Source organism: Equus przewalskii, chromosome 13 (assembly GCF_037783145.1).
Source record: "Equus przewalskii isolate Varuska chromosome 13, EquPr2, whole genome shotgun sequence".
Classification (NCBI taxonomy): Eukaryota; Metazoa; Chordata; class Mammalia; order Perissodactyla; family Equidae; genus Equus; species Equus przewalskii.
The window spans coordinates 91,186,292-91,206,272 of NC_091843.1; the positions used below are offsets into that span (position 1 = coordinate 91,186,292).

The following is a 19,981-nucleotide window of genomic DNA, read 5'->3' on the forward strand; positions in this document are numbered from 1 at the left end:
GCAGCTGAGCTGGCCTGCTGCTGCCTGCCTGCCGACCACTCGCCAGGTCGGAAAACCAAAATGTTAATTGTGTAAGCCAGTGTTCACCAAGTTTTCTATTTCCTGGTGTTAAAAGCCCTCCTAACTATCACACATCACAGATGTGTGTTACATTTGTGAGACAAGGTACCCCAAAGACACATGTCCATGCAATGTTTGCTTGGTCAGTGCTGCTGAGCTTAAAAGGCACATGCTCCTGCAGTGGTGATTTATCACAGTCTTGGGTGTGAAGAAAGCCTGGTTCTCACATTACAGTAGGAACAACGGTGCAAACGCACTTAGTGTCTTTCTCACGTACTCATACGACACACGTGTGAGAAGCACACCCACGGCTGACGTTGAGTCTTCCTCCAAGGACCCCCTGTGAACCTCTGAAGGCTCCTGAGTGGGAAAGGCTGACCCAGTGGGCTCCTCGCCGCCCGCTGCAAGCTGTGCCCGTGGCTGCAGAGCCCGGGGGATCCGCGGATCCCAGAGTGCAGCTGTGCAGGGTGCTCGTTAGAGGAACCCAGACACGCTCAGCAAGGCCGCTCCTGAAGGTCGCGCATAAGCAAGCTTGAAGCAACGGCAGACAATGCTCATGAGTCCTCAACGGTCCTCTAAAGAAAGCCGTCAGGACACCTCAGAGGTGCTCCAGACCTGGACCGCGTGGCCCAGCAGGGAATGGGGGCGTGATGCAGACCTAGGATGATGCAAGGACCAGGACACAGGCTGCTGCCTCCTCGCCCCTGGGGAAGGCTCTCGGTGGCTCCTCAGTGAAGGAGGGTTAGAAGGCAGCATCAGAGCCGATTGCTTGTTAGTTGCTGTTAGACTTACTCCAGCTTGGTCAACTCTCAGGCAAAACCCCCTTCACCTCCTTTTGCAGAAACTGGGGTTAGGCCCTTACAATTAATCATCTTTTGCTCCTTTCTAAGCTTTCAAAGGAAAGAGCCTCTTCAGGGTGATATCTGGAATGGGCGGACCCTAGAGTGAGCCCGAAGAGTGAGCAGAAACGCCCCTCGTCCATCCTGCTCTGCGGGCTGCTGTTTCGAGAGCACCTGCCAGAGTCCGCACAGGCAACGCCACAGATGACAGCTTTCTCTCCTGCCAGACAGAAGTCTTTCTCTGCACTGCTTATATTTCCCACGAGTAACTGTCATTGTCGTTAATGAGGAGGGTGATGGTCACGTCATGTTCATCTCTAGTTAGATCAGACCTTAACACGGGAGCACACCGTAGGAGAGAGAATAACAAAATTCTTCCAGGGAGACTGAAAATTCTCGTCTTCCGAGGTGTATCTGGCACACCAGGGATATTTAGCCTAGACTAAAGGAGTCTCAGAAGAAATGTGTCTGATAGACGTCTTCAACTCTCTGGGGGCTGGCACGTTGAAGAGGGCTTTGACCTGTTCTGTCCGGGCCCCAGAGGATGGAAATAGGATTGATGAGTAAAAAGCACCACAGAATTTATTTTTTATGTCTGCCTGCTCTATGGTGTGGTTCTCAGGAGCCCTGGGCTGCTGTGGTGGACTGCTGACATGGTGGGTTTGGAAATTCAGGAGACGTGGAAACCAGGCAGCCCCTTGTCCTAGCCCAAGTCAGACCACGAAGATTTCACCAAGATTTTATAAGCTACAGCCTTGAACCCTGCTCCCGGTCTAGCCCCCTTCCTCACTGTGACCTGTGACAGAAGGGACGGGAGAGGTCCCTAAGCCCAGCTTGTCTGGGACCCTGTCTCCTCCTCGATGGCCAAAGATTTGAAACACTAGCACGAGGCTCAGGGTTATGCTTTGAAGAAGCAAAAAACCCAAATATTACACATGCTTAGACCGGATCCTAAGGAGAGGGGTTTGCTGGAAATAACAATGTTATTCTGAAGCTATTTGCTAAGGGTAATAGGAAAAAAGCCTAGGAAAGCCATCATGTAAATATGAGGCTACTCGTAGCAATTCAGAACCTCCTGCCTTGAAGAGATGACGTCAGCGGAACGGATGTGAACCTTCTCCTCCAGTCTGAGTCATTAGCCTTCCTTGTCCTAGACATCAGGGTTGTGGATGGGTGAGGTTACGCCCCACACTCCTGCACCCTTTGCCTCCACCAGAAGTCTCTCCTTGCTCTGTTTCACCGCGAGATGTGCTTCATCCTCGAGGTCCAGAGATCCCCCACAGCCACCATCCCACCGGCTCTGGGCTTAGAGGAGCAGCAGTGGGCTCACAGCGAGAGAACAGGTAACGCTCTTATGAGGATGGGGTGCTGAGGAGGGAGGCGATCCCAGCGTCCTGAGATCCCCAGGGGCCCAGCTGCTCTGCCCTGGGAGCAACATCTGAGCACGGCTCTGGCACCAAAGAAGAAAAACAAGCTGAAACCTGTCGCCCAAGGGAAGCCCAGGAATTTGTTTAAAGTCGTAATAAACACTACCTGGTACACAGAGTCCTAGAACGCTATAATAATAACAATGACAATAAAGACGACTACAATCAGAGGGTAGCTTTTTTATTAACAGCTCTGTTGAAGTAAATTTCACGCTATAAATTCACTCATTTATCTAGAATTCAATAATTTTCAGTAAGGTTACAGTTATGCAACCATAACCACAATCTGATTTTATATCATTTCCATCACCCCCGAAAGAAATCTCACGTCCGTTTACCATCACGCCCCATTCCCGCCCTCAGCTCCAGGCAACCTCTCATCCACTTCCTGTCTCCATGGGTTTGCCTGTTCTGGACAGTTTAGAAAAATGGAATCGTATGCTATCTGTAAGACTTCTTTCACTGAGCATAAAATTGTTGAGGTTCGTCCATGCCATGCCACGTATCCGCACTTCATTCCTTTATATTGCCAAGTGCTGTTCCATTGAATGGCTAGCCCACATTTTGTCCATCCCTTCACTGGTCATTGGACATCTGGGCTGTTTCCACTTTTGCCTGTTGTGAATAATGCTGCTATGAACATTCTTGTACAACAGTTTTGAATTTTAAGGGTTTATCTAAAAGCTCATCCTATCTTTCTCCCTATGGACTAAAAAATGGTTAGAAAGATCCAGATTCTTCCATGTGAGGCCACTACTTGGACCTGTTTCCTTCTCCATATCTTCCTCCACACCTGCCCTTGCCCACTCTTTTGCAGCATCATCCAGTACCAAACTGCACGCCTATTTAAAATATCTTATTTCAGGCTGCATTCCAACTATCAGAATGTTCTAATCCACTTCCTTTCATCCTGTCCTAAGATCTCCAGCCAACCCCCTCTGCCCAGGTCTTGTGAGGCAGAGGATAAAGATCTGTTTCCAGGACATGGAGAACAAAATAAGGGCCTGGTTCTTAGCAATTTTTAGGGTGCAAAAATCACATTCCAAAAGGGCACAGCCGTTAGTCGGAACCAGACACAGCTTCTCTGAGACTCTGCTCTTTTGCTTGCTAAGGTAGCTTGGATTATCCCAGCCCTCGTGGTTGGGAGTACCAGATTCAATTCTACTTTAGGAGAAATAATCACTAATTTAAACTTGAAATAAGCTTAAAACAGCATGGGGGCCGGCCTGGTGGTGTGGTGGTAAAGTTCGTGTGCTCTGCTTCAGCAGCCCGGGGTTTGAGGGTTCAGATCCCAGGCGTGGACCTACACACTGCTCATCAAGCCAGGCTGTGGTGGCGTCCCACATAAAATAGGGGAAGATGGGCACAGATGTTAGCTCAGTGACAATCGTCCTCAAGAAAAAGAGGGACATAGGCGACAGATGTTAGCTCAGGGCCAATCTTCCTCACCAAACCAAACAAAACAAACAAACTGCGCAACGCTTCTATAAAAAGGGCGCAAAAAATTTTCCTCTTTCATTCACGTCTCAAAATATAGTACACATTCATGCCTTGTATTTCCTACAAAGAAAGGCAAGATTTCCACTTATTCTAATGAAGACCTAATTCATAATATCCAAGTGGTAAACTTCACAACCTTGACATATTAGGAAATTGGACTCCAATAGCTAAAGGGAAGACTGACTTTTTATTTCATGTCTTGGTATATACACGTATGCATAAACAAAAAGTATTAAAATTCCTCAAAATGAGCATAATTACTGACCTTTTTTTCTTAAGGAAGGATTTCTACAGGTCCTCTAACCCAAACAACCTCTCCAGCCTACAGCCTCAAGGATGACCTTCAGGGTTCTCCACCTCCCCATAGGAGGAAGAGGTTGGACACATTTATGGACAGAGCTCAAAAGCTGAGGAAAAGCCTGTGCACAGGCCCTGTGATCCGATCCCAGGACATTTCCCCTGGGTCACCTTTATCCCCTTTGTGTTCCCATTTCCAGGAGTCAGCGAGTGTGTCCCAGAAGGTGAGTTTCCCAGCAACTCCCCAGAGCTCAGTCCTTCCCATCAAAAACGGAGTGCTGCCCCCACAGCCCCTATTCTCTAATTAGCTCACTCAAGGGAGGATGCTGGTTACTACGGACAGTCAGTTTCTCCTTCCCAGTATTTCTGGGGGTGGAGACTTTTGTGAGCGCTGCCAAAGGAGGGAACAGAGTCTAATTTTCCGATCAAATCCTGCCCCACCGCCTTTGCAGCAAGAGAGGGTCACCCTTCTGCCCATAATCAAGGTAGATTACTACAGGGATCTAACCTTCCTCTACGACAGCCTGGAGGATGGTCCTGAAGGGGACCAGGAGATGCCACCCGAAAACACGCCGCTCTGGCATAAGGATTGTGCCGAGCTAAAAGCAATTAAGAATCAACAGGTGCAGGAAGAATTCTCTGCCTTCCTCTTCTGCCTAAAAGCAGGGCATAAATTTCCCTGATGGAGGGGTCTCCTCCCTCTCTGCCCCTGTATCAGGAGTTGGAGAGAGAGCATTTTAATCACTGGAGACAGTAGACACCAAAAGAAGCAGGCATAAACAGACCTACCTAAAATAACCCTTATCTTCTATTAATTCCCCCAAATATTTCCTAGTCACAGCCCCACAATCTATTGTCCATTGAAGCCCAAATCCCCTTTCTTTTGTTATAATGGTATATAAGCTCCAAAGTCTAGCCACTTCTTGGAGTTTCACTTTTCTGTGAATTTCCATGCACATAAAATATTAATAAAAGCTGTGTGCATTTTCTCTTGTTAACCTTTCATTGCTTTAATTCACAGGCCTCCAATTACTGAACCTAAGAGGGTAGAGGAAAAGTTTTTCTTCCTGGACAGTCTCCAGTCTGGATTCTGAGCATCTGTTACTCAGGCCAGTGTAGCACCTTCTAAAAATACACATAAATTGTTAAATTATAATATTTCCCCAAATCTTTCATAGTTTTCCTTCATCCCATTGCTGTGTAGAATAACAGTGTTGTTCTACAGCAATTAGTCTAAACAATAGAAAGACAACAAACAAAAAGAAAAAGGATGCCATTACACAGGTGTGGGGCCAACTGTCATTGTGCAACACCCTCAACAGTCTGGGTCCAGAAAAGTGTGAACCGTATGCCAGTCAGAGGGACCCTTTCAGCAAGTTGGGTCTTGGGAGCTCGTGACTTTCCATCAGTGGTGTGTCGTCATCGAGGGAATGAGAGAAGCTCCAGCTGCCTGCACATGAGGTGGTGGTGGAGGAGGTCAGTCTCCGTGGGCAGCCAGGGAGCTACGGGGCTGGCTGATGTCTGGGAGTTTCTGAAACGCCAGGCGTCCCGAGCCCTCGTCAGCCTCAGGTAGTGAAAGGAAGACAGACGGGAACAGTCGATGCGTCGATTCCACTTGCCGTTCACTCTCCAAGTTCTCCAGGGAATTCAACGTGTTTCTCCTCAGTTTCATCGCTTGTGCAATTCTGGCTCCTTTAGGAAGTCTTACAATTAATCAAAGCCCCTTGGTATTTTCTTATAAATAAACTGCAATCCCAACAAAAAATATTGATGGAACAATTTCTCTCCCAACCCTCTGATCAGGCACAGATAGAAACTCCGTGTTTTATTCCAGCCTGCCTTTTATGAGGATTTGCTTTGGGAAGACACAGACTGGTATGCTTTGACTTGATTTCGAGAATTCCAGGTGGTTTCGTTTCTGACCCAGGAGTTTGACTGTTCTCTGATGTAATCACGCTTCGGAAAAGGAGCTCTGTGAACTTCCTTTGCAAGGCATTCCTAAAGATTTCAGGCTATAGTGAATGAATAGCTAAAACTCAGAATATTGCAAACATCTTTTATCTCATTCCTTTGACCAAAGGCCTGTGTGAAGATTACTATCTGATTGACTGAGATAAAAACACATTAATTGCCCCAAACTAAGATTGTGGAGCTGGCAGCCCTTCTGAGAAGAATGTGAAGAACCAGCCCTGCTCTGGGCCTTTCTCAGCCGTCACCTGCCACATTTCTAGGCAAAGGAGAAGCGTTGCCCGGACGACGTGGTTCTTTCCTCCCCGGGGGCCTCCCTTCTCTGTCAGCTCTTGCTCCCCTGGGGCTCATGGACGCATCCCTGGGGGGGCTCTGGCCCAGGCTGCAGCCTCCAGAGCAAAGGCGTTTCAGGGAATGCTGGCTTGGATAATAGGCCAAAGGGGCTGTTTATTTTGCCTAAAGGAACTCGGGGGCGGGAATAGGGGCACCTAAATCTGCTTTTTGAGATGAGCACTCGGTTTTTTGTTTTCCCCGGATATCTGACTAGAGAGGGCTGGTTAACCCTAAAACAGGAGCCATTTAGATGAAAGGTTAGGAAGAACTTCCGGATGGAGATATTGACCTGCATGCCTCACGAAGACCAGTCAGGCCAGTGCTGTCTGGAGCTGGGGAGATTGACGGTATCACCATCCAAGTTTGCTTGTGGCTGGAGAGCTCTGTGATTCCTTTCTGGATATAGTTTCTGTTTTTGGAGCAGCAGAAAGATTTGATTTCAAAGACAGACAGGAAAACTGCGCGTGGGTGAAGCTCCAGGGCGGGGACTCCGCACGTGAGGGCCCTGGCCTCTGCTGACGGGCATCTGAGGCCTACGCTCTCCCTGAAATGGGTTGTGAAATTGCATCTCCATGGATGTTTGGGGAGAACATTCATTGCAAGGGTGTCCGTGATTAAAAAACAAAACCAAAAAGGAAACCCGTCAAGAATCATTGCTCCAAGAGCAGACTTTGTTCGATGAGATGATTAACTAACGCTGATCCGGCTGTTCCTTTGGAACACTTGCGATGCGGTGGGAAGACGAGGAAGACGGCTGGGAGGGAGGGACTGGGCCCTCTTCACTGATGGAGGGCTGAGGCACAGCTGCCTCCACCTTCCTTCACTCACTCATTCGTTCAACAGACCTTTGCTGAGCGCCTGCTCTGTGCCAGGCCCTGTTCCAGGCATTGCAGATAGAGCAATGAGCAAACAGATAGAGATTCCTGCCTTCATGAAATATGCATCTGGGGAAGAGGAAGATGCTAAACAACAAACACAGGTGAGTATATCACATCGTGGAGCCGGGCGGGGGGACTCCCCGTGTGGAGGGGAGGAGCAGCATGGTGGAAGGCAGGCAATTTGCATGATAACATAGGGCAAATCTCAGACGAAGATGTCATTCAGTCAAAAACTTGGAGGAGGCGAAGGAGGTAGGCTTGAAGACGTCTTGTATCTGAGGGAAGAACATTCCAGGAGAAGGAACAGGCAGTATGTTCCAAAGATGGAAGGGTAAGGGAGTGTTTGAAGAAAAGCAAAGAGCCCAGGGGGCTGGAGCAGAGAGAGAAGGGAAGAGAGTAGAAGAAGAGGTAACTAGGGGAGGGGAGGAGGCAGAACACGCAGGGCCTGGTGGTCCATTAGAAAAACTGTGACTTTGACCCTGAGTGAGAAGGACATTCTCTGAAGGGCTTTGAGGAGAGGAAGCACACGATCTGACATACACTTTGCAGGATCAGTCTGGCTGCTGTGTTAGCACAGACTAGAGGGAGCAAGGCAGAGACAAGGGAGGCCAGTGGGAAGCCATCTGGATGAGCAGTGGTGACCTGGACCAGGGTGGCAGCGTGGTAGTGGCGACAAGCGGTGGGATTCGGAATATATTTTGAAGGGAGAACCAATAGCTTTTCTTCATGGATGGGGGGCGGGGATGGGTCAACCCCCTCAGCTTCTCTTTGTGCCTCCTCACTGCGTGCCCAGTAGACACCACGTCAGCCCTCTCCCCGTCCCAGGTTGGCCCATGGTCGACATACGCTGTCCACGCAGTAGCCACCAGCCACACATGGCTATCGAGCGCTTAAACATGGCTAGTCGCAATTAAGATGTGATTTAAGTGTGAAATACACACTAGATTTTGAAGATTTATCACAAAAAGTAAAGTATTTCATTGGTAATTTAAAAAATATTGATTACATGTGGAAACGATGATATTTTGGATATGTTGGGTTAAATAGTATATATTATTAAAATCCGTTTCATATCTCTCTTTTTACTTTCTTAGTACAGCAAATAGAGATTTAAAATTACAAATGTAGCTCACATTATATTCTACATTTCAGTTGGACAGCACTGGTCTAGAAGACATTTGAGAGACCGATGATTACATTTGAATCACGAGTCCCTCTGGGTTCATTCTTTCCAGAATGGAGGAGCTGACCTGAAACTCCTGCCTAAGACTGATAACGGGCCGTCAGTTTCCAAACGATGTGTCTGTAGAGCCTCACATGCTGCTTTCTTTGAAAGAAGTGAGCTATGTGGTCTTGTGTAGAAACCCCTAGGCTGGCCCCTCCAAACCTCAACAGCCAGTGACTGGAGCTGGCTGTGGGCGCCCTGGAGCAGTTGCTGCTCCAGACTGAGGCCCCGCGTCATCCGTCATCCGCAGCAACGCACCGTTAACCCTGCGGTGGAGAGTCCTGAGATCCAACACCACGAGCTCCGACTGCAGACATCACTTCGTACCACCTGACAGCTTCCTGTGAAATCTGGGCCCCGACGGCTGGAAGGCACCTGAGCGTCTCTGCTGGGCATGGGTGCAGGCTGGAGCTGCGTGTCTCTGAGTCCATTTCCCCCTTAGCTTGTTGCTTAGCAAGACCTGCGTGTACAGACTTCTCTGTTTTGTAGAGAGGGTACTGCTGAATACTGTGATCAGTAAAAATGCTTCTAGACCCATTGAGCCAGAATCTCGGAGGACGGGGACTGGGGATTCACGGTTTACCAAGCTTCTCAGGCGGCATTTATGCTCCTGAAGTTGGAGAGCTGCTATAGAGAAAAGGGGCAGTTCCCGTCTGTCAATCAAGGGGCTTACGCCTGGCAGCTTCGTTTCTTTCAGGCTTAGTCTAACATGCCCTAAGTTATTATACACATATGTGTATATGCACGTGTGTGTGTGTGCGTGTGTGTGTGTGTATTACAAGAGGGAGAAGAGACAGATCTAGCAATAGAAGGTCAATATGAGTGACCACAACAAAAACCTCGCCCTATTTTTGTTTCCTGGGAGGAAAATTCCAGCCTGAGTCACAGGCAGGCGGCTCTGGCAGCCCCCACCTTGCCAGCAGAGATTCTCCTCCTCCTCCTGCCTGAGGGGCCCAAGGGTGCAGGGGGAGGACCCATTCTGCTGCTCGCTTAGAGGATCCCTTTTAAATCTCTTGTCTGCTTCTCTCTCCCCCAAGGACCCCGCCTGCCCCACCAAGTCCTGCCAATTTCTTTCCAATTCTTTGTGTCTGTAGCCCAAAACCTCTCTAGGGGATAGCGGACTGTCCCCTCTCGGAGTGTGGGGACAGAATCCAATCCCCACCCGCTGTCCTCCTGCGGGGCGGGCCGGGGACCGCAGCCAACACAGCACCGCCAGACATTAGGCGTGTGCTTCCCGCGGCCCTGAGCAGACCCTGCCCTGCGCCTCCTCCCTCTGCCTGCTCATCTCCTTCAGATCCAGAGCCTTCGGGGGACACAGGACTTGGCCGGTCTGTGGTAAAATCGACCCATGGAGCTACCTTCCCAAAATTGGTTTGTTTACCCAGGTTGCATTTTAGGAGAAATAAAGTAATTGGCAGGGGCCCTGAGGGCCTCCGTAACTCACATGGGCCTGACCTGGAGGACTGTGCTGACCGCCCTGCCTGGGGTCTGTCTGCTGAAAATCATGCTTGGGTGCGGCCTGAGTGTGATGAGAACAGGAGCACATCTCCCTGAGCCTTCGAGAGGAAGGACGTCCCCACTGCTTGGAGGTGGGGGGCTGAGGTCAGGAGAAGGTGAGAAGGGGTGGCCGGGTCCCTCAGGCTCAGCGGGGAGGGGAGCCGTGAAAAGTGCTCCCAAGCTCCAGCAACCCCCTTGTTCTCTGCCCTGCAGCAACGGGGTTCACCGCCTGGAGGCATTTTCAAGGGAGACCATAGGCAGAGGGAGGGCTTTCTCTGGGGTCCTGAATCCATTCATTCAGAAGGTGGGGGTCCGTAGATGGAACATGGCCCACGTTTCCTTTCTTTCCATTGCAGCCTTCCCCATCAACTAGCTCAAGCCCAGTACATGAAACATTTCACAGTTTGTGAGGTTGTCCTGCTTCTTAACATTCCTGACGGGTCTCCTGCGAGTCCTTCTGGAGTGGCAATCTGTCCCTGTCTTCTGTTATGCAAATGTGCTCACCCTGTTTTCGTTGTCAGGGAGAGGATCCGAGATGAGAGATGTCCCTCCTAACCAGGCTCTTCTGCCACTGGTGTTTTGAAAATACCATGAAGCACCCAAGGTGGAGACAGGCTGCCGAGCTCGCTGCTGGCTGCAAGCCGCCGTTTCTCCCCCCTGCTTCCTGTCTGCCCACTGTTGCTCTGCTTCCCTTCAGAGCCCCTCTTGCCTCTGTCGCTGTGGCTCAGGCAGTGCTCCTTGTGTTTCTGAGCTCTCTGACTTTTAATATTTGACCTTCGCCGAGACAGAAACCTGGCCAGTCGGAGGGGAGGATGGACGATGCGGGCTGGCGTCAGGACAGCGGTTTCTTACCCACAGCATCTGCATCCGGTTATCTTTTAGAGACGATACCAAATTTAAACTGCATAAGACTAGGGTATTTCTCAGAGCCAAACCATGTGTTTTGTTTTGATTTTTTTGCCTTTAAAGGCTAAAGCTGGATTTTTAAGACTTCTAGAAGAGCAAGAAGGTTGGAAGGAGAGACAGATGTGCTGGCGGATCACCAGAGCGTGGAGTTAATTATTGTCGCTTGTACAAACCTGTCAATATTTTTCTTCTCACATTAAAACTGCACTCTCTCCCCTTGGCTGTGTCAACGATATTAACCCATTGTGACCCTTGAGAGAAGGAGGCAGGGCTTTATTCGGGGAGAGAAATACAAATGCAAAATAAACAGGGCTACAATGACAGACCGCATCTCACACACAATCATTCTGAAAATTTGGGCTGGATGGGAGGTTGGTGAGAAGGCAAGAAACCCCTGACTCATCACTGTTTTCTGGCGAGGAGCCCTGTGCTTCACTCTGTTTACGGAATCTCAGGGCTGAAGGGGAACCTTAAGGACTCCCTCTGCCCCCCATCTTTCCTGCCCCTCACACCCTCAGCAAGGATCTTTCTCAGGCCTGCTCGGCCACCCCCGGGTCAGGGACACTCTGTGCTGCTGGAGCCGGCCTTCGTTTGAGAGAAGGTCTGTCTTTCTGGAGCTTCCACACTTTGGGACTGGCCTCTCAGAGCTCTGAGGAAATGGGGATTACTCATCTCTGGCAGCCTGTGATGACCAAGCCTCAAGTCAGGCCAGAACAGATGGCCTTTTAACCTACCCGGCTCCCAGGAGCACAGGCCATTCCTTGACCCTAAGCCCCCAACACAGGGGTGTCCACAATGGGAGGGCTGATCCACAGCCAACATTAGCATCCTCCACGCCCCTGCCCTTCTGAGTGTGGACCACGCACCAGCAGCCTCAGTATCCCCTGGAGCTCATTGGAGATGAAGAATCTGGAGTCCCACCGTGGACCTGCTGAATCAGACGCTGCATTTGAACAAGATCCATTGAGCAAAAGCGTTGTCTGCACATTCATCTGCACGTTCTCCCTTGCCCATGAGGCTTGCGAAGGACACTGGCTGACCTTGACCCATGTGCCTGATTTGGGGCCCCAGAATGTTGGTGCAGAGCACTGCTGGGAACCAGTGACCTCGTCCGGGAAAACTGGACTTCCACAGTGGACATAGTGCTTTCAAGGAGGAAACCTCGAAGGATGACAAAGACATCAGGTGAATGCTTTGAGGACGTCCCCTTGAGGAGGTGACCTTGGGGACGAGCCCTTAAATGTGCCCCCAAGGCTGGGAGACACAAGCTCAGGAAGGCTGCCGCCCTTCCCCCGTGCAGGCCCTCAGGCCTAGCTGCTGGGAAGAGGTCCAGCAATGACTAAGAGGACTGTGAGATTCTGAAGCCTTTGTAAATTTCCCAAGCTCGTTGTTATTGCTCTTAGCCTCTATTTACTCCTGTAATTTGTTTCAAAAAAGATTAATAGTAGTGCAACCACTTTTCGGGGCTGGCTTCCCAAAGACTGAGGAGGGTGGGGGCAGACAGCAGAGAAGTGGGGAGTCATATCTCTCACAGCCCAGCCTGCGACCTGGAGCAGAAGAGCTGGCACCAGTGCAGAGAAGAGGAGAAGGGGTCAGGAGGCGAAGGAAGGGACTCTCGCAGGCCTGGACCATGCCTCAGGGTTTTGGAGGCAGAAGGACCATGCGGTTGACTTCTCAGCTCCCGTCCTGGGAGACTAATGAGTCATGGGTAAGCACATTCCATGAGGGACTGGAAGGTGTGCAGTATAGTTGTGGAGGGCGTGGCACTTGGTAAAACCTTAATCTCTGGTTGTTTCCTTTTCTCGTCTGTGAAATGTAGATCGTGATAGCACTGGCCTCATGGGGGCGTAGTGAGGATGGATGAGAAAGTATGGTAGGCATGGTGGCATCTTCCCAGCATCCATTCCACCCCAGCTGCTGGAGGCTCTAAACAGTTTACAGAACCCCGTCCCCTCCACAGAGACTTGTCAGGAATGGACAGGCCTGAGCCGATGGCCGTGGGTGCACACATGGGAGCATGCAGCCCCAACTCTATGGCATTCTTCTAACGGCACCTTCAAACAGAAGGGCAGAAATATGGATGGACCCCTGGGCCTCGGCTGATATTGTTGAGCCTCTGCTTGAATTAGTCCTAAGAGCTGTCCGTCTCTGGCCTCCAAGTTACGTGACCCAACATATTCCTTTATTGTTTAACTCCACTGGAATAGAGTTTTATGATACCCACAGCTGGAAGTATCCACACTGATGCAAAGCCGTATGTAAAGTGCTTAGCATGAGGTCTGGTACATAGTAAGACCTTGAAAATTGTTAGGTGTTCTTCTTATTATTATCATACAGACAGTGTAAAGACACGTATAGACCTTTGCTGGAAACAGCATCAGTCCAAAAGGGGTAACAAAGGATAAGAATCTCCTTCTCTGAGGTTGAGCACCAACGTGTAGTCTTTCCCCAGAGCCAGCCAACGGGAAAGGGTTTGTCTCTTTCTCCTGGCCCCGCCCCCACTGCCTCCCTTTTCACTTACAGGAAAATCTAGGAAACTAGCTGATCAAAAGGATTTAGTGAACTTTCGTCAGCATCGATTCCCAAGCCATGCCCCAGTCTCAGGACGGCTTCAGGCCCTCCCTCCTGGGTCTTTATATTCATACAACGGGGAGAGCCGTAGCATGCCAGCCATGGGACAGGGGCTAGAGCAAATGGTATCTTTCTGTCTGTTTCTCTTCATTTTGAGAAGCTTAAAAAATATGGGAAAAGACGGGGCTGGCCCCATGGCCGAGTGGTTAAGTTCGCGTGCTCTGCTGCAGGCGGCCCAGTGTTTCGTTGGTTCGAATCCTGGGTGTGGACATGGCACTGCTCAACAAACCATGCTGAGGCAGCGTCCCACATGCCACAGCTAGAAGGACCCACAACGAAGAATGTACAACTATTTACCGGGGGGCTTTGGAGAGAAAAAGGAAAAATAAAACCTTTAAAAAAAAAATATGGGAAAAGACGAAGAGCAATATAACAAACACCATGTTGTTGTGTTTACATCATTTAATAAAATAAAAACTACAGAAAATAGTTTGAAGACTCTGACAAATCCCTTCTGTCATCTGATGAGTATGAACAGGAGTGGGTTTGATTCATATTTTTACAGCCTATTTTTATTCATGAATCCAGAGACAGACTATTTTATCTGTGTTTTAAAAATTTACATACCCGGCAGGTTATAACATAGTTGTAAAGCTTGTTCTTCTTGAGCAGTGTGTTTTTGGACTTATCCGTGTTGATACACCCAGATCTAGTTCATTACTTGCATTCAGAGTGGGCATTCAACATACACATACAAGAGACTTTATTTATCCATTACGTTGTTTATGGACACTTGGTTGCTTTCAATTTTTTGCCATCATAAGTATGGCAGCAATGAATATCCTCGTATGTGGCCCGTATCTTTAGATCTCTTTCACACTGAGCTCTATAACTTGAAGCCTAATGCACAAAACATTTAACTCTTCAACACATATTAATTAAGCCTAGCTGCTATTAGACTAAAACATCGGACCAGAGAATCTTAATTAATAGTCCAAGACTTGCACAGAGACATGGTCTATGGCTAAGAAGCTGTCAGTGCAGTCAGGAAGACAGAGCTACCAAGGCAAGGCAGGAGATGCCAGCATCGAATTCAAAGTGATCAGTGCTGTTAGAATTCAGAAGATGAGTTTGAGGTAGAGTGTTACTCTGGATCTTGAAGGATGAGTAGAATTTCAGCAGGAAAAGTGGGGAGGTTGTTCAAGGCAGGTCGCTGATGTGAGCAAAGGTGACGAGGTGGGAGCACCATGAGGTTTAGGCTCCAGAGGAGCAGAGACACTGGGACTCCAGCTCCCTCTCTTCACCCCAGGTGGAGTTACAAATCCGATTGGTCAGATTCAGGGCAATGCTAGGCCGTGCTTTGGTGGTGGGCGACAGCACTGCATTTTAAAAGGTTGATGCACCTGCGTGTGGTTCTCTCTTCTGTCTTTTCTGTCCATGTGGCTGCAGGGGAAGCCCAGGGATTGCTGCGTGGGAGGAGCCATCTTGCTCGCTTCCATTTCTCTTTGGCTGTGAGTATTTGGGGTCTCTGCCTCATTCAAACTGGGTTAGTGGCTGGTGCTAAGCTTTAACTTTGGACTTAGAGAAGGAAGAGGCCCCTTATAGGCCTTGGACCTTAGCCCGAGTCCCAGCCCAGTTTACCAGTCAGTGCTGCAGATCCGTTAGACTAGTTGACAGAGAGGTTTTGTGTAGAAGATAAAAGAAATTGATTTGAAAGGATAGGTTTTGATCAGATTGTGATGGACATTGAATGCCAGACTGTTGAGTTTTGGCTGATTCCCAAGGACAGTTGGGTGCCCCTTGAAGATTTTTGAGCAAGAGAACATGGGATCAAGGGATGTTTTAGGAAGACCAGTCTGATTTAGAGGGGAGTGAGTTAAGAGGCTAATGGAAGAAATTCAAATGAGTGATGACCTGAAGTTCCATTTCTGGAAGTGGCAGTGGAACTACAAGAAAAAAAAAAAAGGAATGGCTGTGAGAATTTTCAAGACTTGTTGAATAACTGGAAATGGAAGAGGATGGAAAGAAATATGATTGAGATATTTTTAGTCTAGATAACAGATAATTGGGCAAAGGAAAAAAAAGGAAAGGAGAAGGGAATCTGGGATTGATTGTTGTGAATTTGGGCCACTCACATTTCAATCAGGTGAGAGCATCCGTTAGGATGTTAGAAATGTAAGTCTGGGCTCAGAAGAGAGATGAGTAGGTGTGGGTGGCAACAAATGTCTGCCATGTTGCCTAGTCTTTCTACATATTCCACCTAAGAATGGCTGCATGTACTGATTGCTGACTGTGTGTCTGTCAGCCACAGTTCTAAGCCCCTTACATATACGGGTTCATTTAATCTCTACAGCAACCCTTGGAGGAAGTTACTACTGTCATTCCAATCTTGCAAATGAAGAAACTGAGGCTCGGAGAGGGTCGGACTTGGCCAAGGTTCCAAAGTGGTAGGTAAGTGGTCGATCAGGGATGCAGACTCAGGTAGTCTGACCTAAGGATCTGCTCAGAGCTGCTCGCCACTTCCTCCGTCCTCAGACAGCTTTGCAAATGACACGCGGCGCTGTTACGAGCATGGACAGTTTACTGCTGCTGAATATCACTATCTTTCCTGGTGGTATTAAAAAGTAGGAAAGCAAGAAAACTCAATTATTTTAAAGCTTGCTGAAAGAAAATGAGCCCTCCTTAGGATCGGTGCAGGTCATAGGGAGTTGAAAGAGGTTAAAAGAAGTTATTTTCCGTCTATTATTCCTCCTTCTTGAAATAGCCATGAGAAGCCCTCCATCTGCCTGCAGACCTGGGCGGGTGAGAAGGTGTCTCAGAGTGTCTCCCAGATGCCTGCACTTTCCTCGCAAGGTCTGTTTATGCACTGATCAGTTCATGAGGACCTGCAGCGCTGGGTACTTCCTGGCACCTTTCTAGGAGCTTAATATAATGTTTTATTGAATAAAGGAACAAATAAATAACACAGCGCTTACACATGTGCTATGGCATATCCCAAACCTTGGACATGTGTCAGGGAAAGCTTCCTATAGTTGATGGTATCCAAGCTGAGTCTTGAAGGCTGAGTTGGGTCTCACTGGGACTACCCGGGGGAAAGGGCTTCTGGGCAGAGGTACCAGCTTATACCAGAGAGAACAGGCATGTTCAGGGAGCTGTCAGCTGTCATCACGGCTGGAGGGGAGTGAAGGAGGGAGGTGGGATGGGAAAAGGAGGACGCACACAGGAGCCACACTGCAAAGGCTTCATGTACCATGAGAAGAGTTTGGACTTTATCCTGAGGACAATGAGAGCCGTCAGACTTTTTTTTTTTTTTTTTTTTTGGCGTATTGATTTTTCTTTCTTTTCCACATTTATAAAAATTGAGGAATGGCATACATATGGTAAAGTGCAAAAATCTAAAGTTAGGGGGACCAACCATCCTGGTTTCCCCAGGACAGGACTTTTAGTTTAAAATCAGGACAGTTCCAGGTAATCTGGGACGAGTCATCCCGTCTAAAGAGAACTGCTCAATTTTACAGACGTAGCGCCTCGGACCCACCTCCCAGATCAGCCCCGGAAAGCCTCCACATGCCTCTTATCAGTCAATACTGCTGTCCTGAAGTAACCACCATCCCAGATCTCTCACCATACATTAGTTTTGCCTTGTTTGGAACTTTATATAAACGGAATGATTCAGTGTTCAGTTCTCTTTTGAGTCTAGCTTTTTTCATTCAACTTCATGTCTGTGAGACTCACCCTTGTCATCGCTCTCCTCCGTTCCCTTTCGTTGCTGTGCAACATTCCTTTGTAAGAACACAGTGCAATCCGTTTATCCCCTCACGTGTTAGTAGGTGTTCGGGTCAAGTCCGGATCTCGGCAATTGTGAGCGTTCTCTGGTGGGCGCGGTACTCACGGCTGCCGGGTGAACACCCGGAGTGGATTGTAGGGTTAGGGGGACATAGAAGGTTGACTTTAGTAGCAACCTCGAAACTTTTTCCTAAAGTAGTTGTACCATTTTCCACTTCCAGCAACAATCCTGAGAGGTTTTGTTTCTCTGCACTGTCATCAACACCTGGTATTGTCTGTCTTTTTAACTTTTGCCCTTGTAGTGGGTGTGAAGTCATAGCTCTTGGGTTTTTTTTTTTTCATGGTTTTAATTTACATTTCCCTAATGACTAACGCTGTTGAGAATGTTTTTATTGGCCATTCATAATAAGTCTTTTGCTAAATGTCTGTTCAAGTCTCTTGCTCATTTGAAAAACTGTATCGTTTGCTTCGTATTGTTATTAAGGAGTTATTTATATATTCTGGACACAAGTCCTTGGTGAGATATATGCATTGCAAATATTTTCTCCTGGTCTGTGACTACTTTTTCACTTTTTTAGTAGAGTCTTTCGAAGAGCAAAAGGCAGAGTTTTAATTTTGAGATATGATTTATCCATTTTTTTTCCTGTGCTGAGCGTTTTTTGTGACTTGTTTAAGAAATGATTGCTTAACTCATGAATGTGAAGATAGTCATTTTCCTCCAGAAGGTTTACGTTTTCTCTTTTGCATTTAGATCTATGAGTTGTCTCAAACAAGTTTTTGTTACCGTTGCAATAGAGAGTGAGATTCACTTTCTCCCCCCTATTTATAGCATGTCATTTCCACGTAATTGTTGAAATTCTCCATTGAATTATCTTGGAGCTTTCGTCCAAGATCAATTGAACGAATATGTGTGGGTCTGTGTTTGTTCCATTGATCTATTTGTCTGGCCTTCTGCCAATACCACACTGAATTGATTGTTATAATTTTATAGTAAGTAAGTCCCCAAATCAGGTAATACAAGTCTTCCAGATTTGTTCCTTCTGTTTTCAAAATTGTTTTGAGTATTCTATATTCTGCTCATGTCTATGTAAATTTTAGAATTTTGACAATTTCTATTTTTTTTAAAAAAGCCTGCTGGGGTTTTCATTGGGATTGCTTTTCATCTGTAGATCAATTTGGGGAAAATTGACAACAATATTGAGTTTTCCAACTCATGACCTTGGTATCCATCCATTTATTGAGGCCTTTAAACATATCTCTCAGTGGTGTTTTGTGGATTTTGGTATAGAGGTATTGTGCCTCTTAGGTTAGGTTTATTGCTAGACATTTCATTTTTTTATGCTACTGTAAAATGTTATTTAAAATTCTTTTTTAAATTTCTAATTGCTTGTTGTTAAGATATACAAGTGATTTCTATATACTGACCTTGTGCAGAGTGATATTGTTAAATTATTTATTAATTTTAATAGTTTTAGATTGATTCTCTTGAATTATTCATATAAATTATCATCTCGTCTGTAAATAATGCCAGTTTTACTTCTCCCTTTCCCATCCTTAGCCCTCCCTCTTGCTGAGTGTACGTCCTGGCTTGGACCTCCAGTGCAATGGTGAACAGTGGGGGATGTGCACGACTGCGGGGGAAGCGTGTGCTGTTCTGCCGTCAAGCATAATGCGGGCTGTAGAACCTTCCTTTATTCCCAGTTTGCTGAGAATTGTCATTTTTACCAGGAATGGATACTGAATTTTGCCAAATGTCTTTTCCAACTTCTATTGAGATGATTATATGATTTTTCTTCTCTGTTCTGTTAATATAGTGGATTACATTGAATGTGAATGTTAAATCAATCTTACGTTTATGACGAGGTTACAACCTTACATACATAAGGCATATGGCAATCATGGGTTGTCTTTTTTATGTATTGATGGATTTAATTTACTAAAGTTTTGTTTAAGATTTTTGCATCTATGCTCATGAGTAAGATTGGTCTGTAAATTGCTTTTACAAAATGAATTGCGAATTATTTATTTATTTGTTTATTTATTTTTCTGGAGGAGTTTGTACAAGGTTAGTATTATTTCTTCCATAAATATTTAGAAGAATTTACTAGTGAAGCCATTTGAGCCTGAAGTTATCTATGTAGGAATGTTTTATATTAGAAATCCAGGGCTGGCCCCATGGCTGAGTGGTTAAGTTCACGTGCTCCGCTTTGGCAGCCCAGAGTTTCACCAGGTCAGATCCTGGGTGCAGACATAGCACCACTCATCAAGCCATGCTGAGGCGGCTTCCCACATTGCACAACCAGAGGGACCTACAATTAGAATATGCAACTCTGTACTGCGGGACTCTGGGGAGAAGAACTGAAAAAAAGATGGGCAACAGATGTTAGCTCAGGTGCCAATCTTTAAAAAACAAAAAAGAAATCCAAATTATTTAATAGATATGGAAAGATTCTACTCATCTTTCTGTTAATTTTAGGCAATTTTACTTTTTAAGAATTTGTTCATTTCTTCTAAACTGTTAGATTTATTGGCATAGAGATGTACACTTAAAACCAAATATATGAATACTTAAACAGTAATTGTAAGCAGAACAAACGCTGAATTAAAGACAAAGATTTTCAATATTTATTAAAAAATTAAAAACCAACTAAATGATGTTTCTAAAAGACAAACTTTACGTATAAGGATCGAAAG

At 47.0% G+C, this 19,981-nt stretch overlaps 1 long non-coding RNA gene across 2 annotated transcripts; it reads left to right on the plus strand.

The window, feature by feature from the left end:
• Positions 1-9,473: 9,473 nt before the first annotated feature.
• Positions 9,474-19,312, plus strand: LOC103543640 (uncharacterized). Of its 2 annotated transcripts, none has more exons than XR_542957.2 (5): positions 9,474-10,140; positions 10,546-12,638; positions 14,951-15,012; positions 15,855-15,952; positions 18,846-19,312. It is a non-coding gene; the product is annotated as an uncharacterized lncRNA (long non-coding RNA). The 2 variants fall into 2 exon arrangements; XR_011525341.1 differs by having other exon boundaries at positions 9,731-10,129.
• Positions 19,313-19,981: the final 669 nt, after the last annotated feature.